The sequence below is a fragment of the Pelobates fuscus genome, chromosome 8 (genome assembly GCF_036172605.1).
Source record: "Pelobates fuscus isolate aPelFus1 chromosome 8, aPelFus1.pri, whole genome shotgun sequence".
In the NCBI taxonomy this organism is placed as follows: Eukaryota; Metazoa; Chordata; class Amphibia; order Anura; family Pelobatidae; genus Pelobates; species Pelobates fuscus.
In genome coordinates this window covers 5,933,569-5,939,518 of record NC_086324.1, presented here as the reverse complement: position 1 = coordinate 5,939,518, position 5,950 = coordinate 5,933,569, and positions in this window count along the sequence as shown.

Genomic DNA, 5,950 nt, shown 5'->3' with positions numbered 1-5,950 from the left:
TATGAACCCTAGTCACACCTCCCTGCATGTGACTTGCACAGCCTTCCATAAACACTTCCTGTAAAAAGAGCCCTATATAGGCTTTCTTTATTGCAAGTTCTGTTTAATTAAGATTTTCTCATCCCCTGCTATGTCAATAGCTTGCTAGACCCTGCAAACGCCTCCTGTATGTGATTAAAGTTCAATTTAGAGATTGAGATACAATTATTTAAGGTAAATTACATCTGTTTGAAAGTGAAACCAGTTTTTTTTTCATGCAGGCTCTGTCAATCATAGCCAGGGGAGGTGTGGCTAGGGCTGCATAAACAGAAACAAAGTGATTTAACTCCTAAATGGCAGTGAATTGAGCAGTGAAATTGCAGGGGAATGATCTATACACTAAAACTGCTTTATTTAGCTAAAGTAATTTAGGTGACTATAGTGTTCCTTTAATTCCATAAGAAGAATCAGTCATTATGGGGGGGGGGGGGAGCAATGTTTTAGGACTTTTTCGACTGAATACACCCACGGTTTGCCTGTAAGTCAGCCTTTGCGTTACATCCAGGGGCGGACTGACCACTCGGGCAGATCGGTCATGGACCGAGGGCCCGAGTGAGTCAGGGGCCCGGCTGCACACATGATTCTGAAGTGGAGATCAGAGATCTCCATAGTCAAAAGGAAGGTTGTAGGGGCCCATGATGACTTGGAGGGCCCCTGCAAAAAACCTCCTTGCAAATAAATCCCCGTTAATTGTGAGACCTGGCAGCATACCTGCTCTCACTGCCAGGTCTCCTCTCTATGCCTGCGATCAGTACAGAGTGCTCAGTGTGAGCATGGGAGGGGGCAGGAAGTGACATCATACCCTGCTCTGCTCTCCTCTCACATGGAGCTCACAGCATGGAAGGAACATGGTGAGAACTGGAGCCTGGCCCAGCAGATCCCTCCCAGCCCCCAGGTGCTGCTTCAGAAAGCTGGGGGAAGAAACATTAAACTGGTGCAGGTAAGCAGGCTAGGGGAGAGGAATACATGGCATGAAGGGCTTAGATAGGGGACAGGCACAAAGGGTGATTTTGTAGAGGTTTTAAAAACCCCTCCCATTCACACACTGACCCAGGTTTAAAATACACCTCTCATTCACACACACTGACCCAGGTTTAAAATACACCTCTCATTCACACACACTGACCCAGGTTTAAAATACACCTCTCATTCACACACACTGACACAGGTTTAAAATACACCTCTCATTCACACACACTGACACAGGTTTAAAATACATTTCTCATTCACACACACTGACACAGGTTTAAAATACACCTCTCATTCACGCACTCTGACACAGGTTTCAAATACACCTCTCATTCACACACAGGTTTAAAATACACCTCTCATTCACACACACTGACCCAGGTTTAAAATACATTTCTCATTCACACACACTGACCCAGGTTTAAAATACATTTCTCATTCACACACACTGACACAGGTTTAAAATACACATCTCATTCACGCACTCTGTCACAGGTTTTAAATACACCTCTCATTCACACATACACTGACACAGGTTCAAATACACCTCTCATTCACACATACACATGCACTCTTACACAAATGTTACATACACCCTTCATTCACATACTTAAACTCTGCTCACATAAAAATGCACTCCTGCATTCACATATATACTGTGCAAACATACTGCATTCACACACAAACAGTCCATACAAATCTATCTTTACATTCTTACACAGACATTTCATACTAATACACACTGGCATTCATACACCAACACACAAGTCCTCCACAAATTACACCCCTGTATTCACATTCGACATAAATACACCCTTACATTCAGACATCAACATTCCATACAAATACACTCCTGCTTTTACAAACATCTGCTCTACTCACTCATGGAACAATGCATGTACCCATTTACGCTACATGGACGTCTGCATTTTATACTCTCTGGCACTACACAAATTCTTTTTCATAGAAAAACATGCGCAGCAAAATGCCACACTACACCAATTATCACCTCTGCATTGAGATGCAATGAATCAATCCTTATGGTAGCATTCTGTGTCTCCATGCAGGGTGTGGAGATGCTAAATGTTATAGTGTAATTTAGAAATAAACAAAGATGTTTAAATGTCTATCTGTTCCTGTCCAAATTAGAGAAAATTAGATTGCGTATACGCAGAAGTAATTCAGACTGACACACGGAGTTCAGGTTAAAATAACTTCGAGGAAATTTATTGGCAAATGAAGCAATAGCGGGCTCGCAGGCCCTTTTAAGGGGAACTTTGCATCATCATTGATTATCGAGATATCAGTAAATAAACATCATTAATTGGATTAATTGTTAAGTGTCACAGTGTCCACCCATCAATATGATTAATTGGCTCAAAAACTAAGTGGTTAGCTAAGTGTCCACCCACCGAGAGGTGGTATTGTTCTGGACACGGGTGTGGACGGATGGCTCAAGCGCCATCTTTCCTAGCATGAGGTTTACTCGGTGGAAAGGGGGGCTTGGGCGTCATTTTACACAGTTAGTGATGTCAGTCTTGTGATCAGGTGCAAGGTTCTCTTATGAATAGAACATTTCATTAGTACAGTGTTCTCATGGCCTTCATATTATACTATGTTGCAAATTACAGGAGATTCAGCAATTCCTGGGTTAGTCAAGTCTTTATAGAAAATACAGTCTCTGTTCATTGTATTAAATGTTGCTGGGAAATTCTGTCATGTAATGTAGTTTAAAATGGAGAATCTGTCAGGTAATGAGGACAAAATGGAGGGTCTGTCACAGTGTGAGGTTAATAATGGAGTTAGTACAATAATTCAATACAAGTTCAATAAAGATTTTTAATAATTCTACATCAGTCCCCCCTATGAAATGTTAGATTCTAAGAGATAAGCTTTATTTGTTAATACCAGAAGACGTGTTAGCCCAAAGGCACAGAAACCCCGTGGCCGCTAGCTAGGTGTTAATGCAAAGTGCAACTCTGTCCCTTACTCTGACCCTATTAGGCTAACTCATCGTCAGCATGGCTCTCGAACACTTCACTCCCATGGGTGGCCCATGGTGGCTTGTCCACCACTTCTCCACACGGGGTCTTTACCATTCACTGACAGATGCTGTCCCTAAGCTGGTCCCTTCCTAGAACTCTCGCACTTTATCAACAAAAGGGATAGTTTGCAGCGGTATACAGGGTGAGTTGAGATCTTGGAAATCTTGGTCATCAACTTCGAGATGTGTGAAAGTGGGTGCCGCTTGGTCTACAGTCTTCATGAGGGATTTTCTCAAACAAGGGAGGACACAACAAACGAGAAGAGCAAAGATAAAAAGAAAAATTAGTAATGCTATACCAATATGCATTAAAGTTTTTTGCCATCCTGTCATCCAACCAAACCATCTGTCCCAGGGATCTTTTATCCCAGAATTCCTCTTTAACTCTTCAGAGAGTTCATTCAATTTTTCTATGGCTAAGGTAACTTTACCATTAGGGCCTGTGTTTTCTGGGATGTAAGTACAACATGTCATAGTGTCGGGCAAAATTTTACATACTCCTCCTTTTTCGGCTAGAATCATATCTAAGGCCATTCTATTCTGGAAGGCCATTTGGGATGTTGCCTGCAACTGTTCGGCTAATCCCTGGAGGGCATCCCTGGTGTAATTAACAAAGCGCTGTTGGTTATAATAAATGTAATTTATCCAATTCAAATTCTTGTTTGCGGTAACTATGGTAAAAAGTGATTCAAATCCTGCAGCAACTTCATCTCTTGCTTTAAATTCATTGGGCACCCCCCTAGGCACCCCAATGGCATCAATATAAATGTGAGGATCAAAACTTCCTTTTACTGGGGCTTCGCGCTTATTTTTCCGCACAAATTTCTTGACCAGAACCCAATCTCCGGGAAGCAGGTTGTGGGTACCTGTATCCAAATCGGGATCTGGAATTGAAGAGAAAACTTGGGCATGTATTTTGTTTAAGGCACTTGCAAGTTCAGTTACATAGTCTACTAAAACATCAGATTGAAGCTGCAACTGTTGCGGGTAATAACAACCTAGTCTGGGTGCTGTCCCAAATAGAATCTCATATGGGGATAGTGAGTGCTTCCCTCTAGGTGTGTGCCTAACGCTGAATAAAGCTATTGACAGGCTTTCTGGCCAGGGCATCTTTGTTTCTTGTGACATTTTTAACATTCTGGCTTTTAGAGTACCGTTCATGCGTTCCACTTTACCACTACTTTGTGGGTGGTATGGGGTGTGAAAGGCTAGGGTCACTCCCAGAGCAGTCCAAATTCACTGTTGCTGTAAAAGCTGGGCCCTGATCACTTTCAATGACTTCTGGAAGTCCAAATCTACATACAATGTCTGTAAGTAGGCGTCTTGCAGTTGTTTTTGCAGTGATATTGGCCACTGGGTAGGCTTCTGGCCAGCCTGAGAACATGTCCACTATTACTAGCGCATATTCATGAGACCCACTCTTGGGCATTTGTATGTGGTCAATTTGAATTCTCTGGAATGGGTACATGGGTTTAGCCAGGTGTTTCGAGGGCACCTTGGTTGGCTTTCCTGGATTGCATTTTGCACAAATGACACAGGCCCTACAGAAGCTGTTAATCAATGTTGTGATTCCAGGTGCTTCATAATACTTTTGTATGAGGGCGGCTATTAGGTCTTTTGACAGATGTGCAGGTCCATGTGCCCATTGGACAACTGCTGGATATAAATTTTTAGGAAGGCAGAATTTAAAGTTGTTGTAGTATATTCCGTCCTTTAGGATAGCTCCTTTCTTCTTCCATTTCTGGATTTCTTCGGGGGTGATTACAGCTTGCTGTTCCCGCAAAATTCTTAGGTCAGTAGGAAGGGTTTTTTAAGGTGAAAACAGGAACTTCTTCTTCTTGTCCGGACACTTCTTCATCCACTTCCTGCAAACTTCTTGCTGCTTGCTTAGCAGCCTGATCAGCCAAATGGTTGCCCTTTGCTTCATCTGTATCCAACTTCCCATGTGCCTTGACTTTCAAGACGGCCACTTCTTCAGGAAGTAGGAGGGCATCCATTAGTTCCTTGATTGCAGAGCTGTGTTTGACTGGTGTACCGGCAGTGGTAAGAAATCCTCTTGTCTTCCAAATGAGGCCGAAGTCATGTGCCACACCCAGAGCATATCTTGAATCTGTGTAGATGTTGGCACGTTTTCCTTCGGAAATTTTGCATGCTGAGGTCAGGGCTTGCAATTCAGCTTCTTGTGCAGACATTGCTGGTGGTAAAGATGATGACTTGATAACTTCATCTGTTGTGGTTACGGCGTATCCTGTATGGTATTTTCCTTCTTCATCAGCATACCTTGAACCGACCACAAACAGGGTGAAATCTGGATTTGGTAATGGATTCTCATGCACAGTTGGTAAGTGTATTGTCTCCATTTTCATCTGTTCAAAACAGTCATGAGGTGTTTCTGGGTCATAATCATTCACTATGACCAGATCTTGAAATTCTTTTTCCAGGAAATGGCGTGGCCATGCTTCAAGAAGATCAGTTGTTGGGTACTTGGCAATGCCGTTTTCCTGTAGCTGTGATTCATCCATGGTGGCCCATAATTTTGCCATGGGCCCAAGATCATTCCATGATCTTGTTTTCAACTTGGTGACAGGGACATGTGGAATAGCAGTATCCCAATGACGGTACAAGTAATTGAGTTCTAGAGGTAGGTGAATCAGAACCATGCTATTGCCTTCAGAATCACAGTAGAAATCTTGAGCAGTGAGCTTCACCCCCATCCAGTGATAAAGCTCATCTTCATAGCAAGGTTCGGGAGTAATGTTTGGCTTGTACCACGTGGTACAGAAGGCATAATCAGGGCCTTCACAGAGAGGTGTTTCTTCTTTATAGAATGTTAAATCTGGATGCATTCTCTTGATGCACCCGGCGAGTAGGTAGATGTAGGTTTCATCCATGATAAAC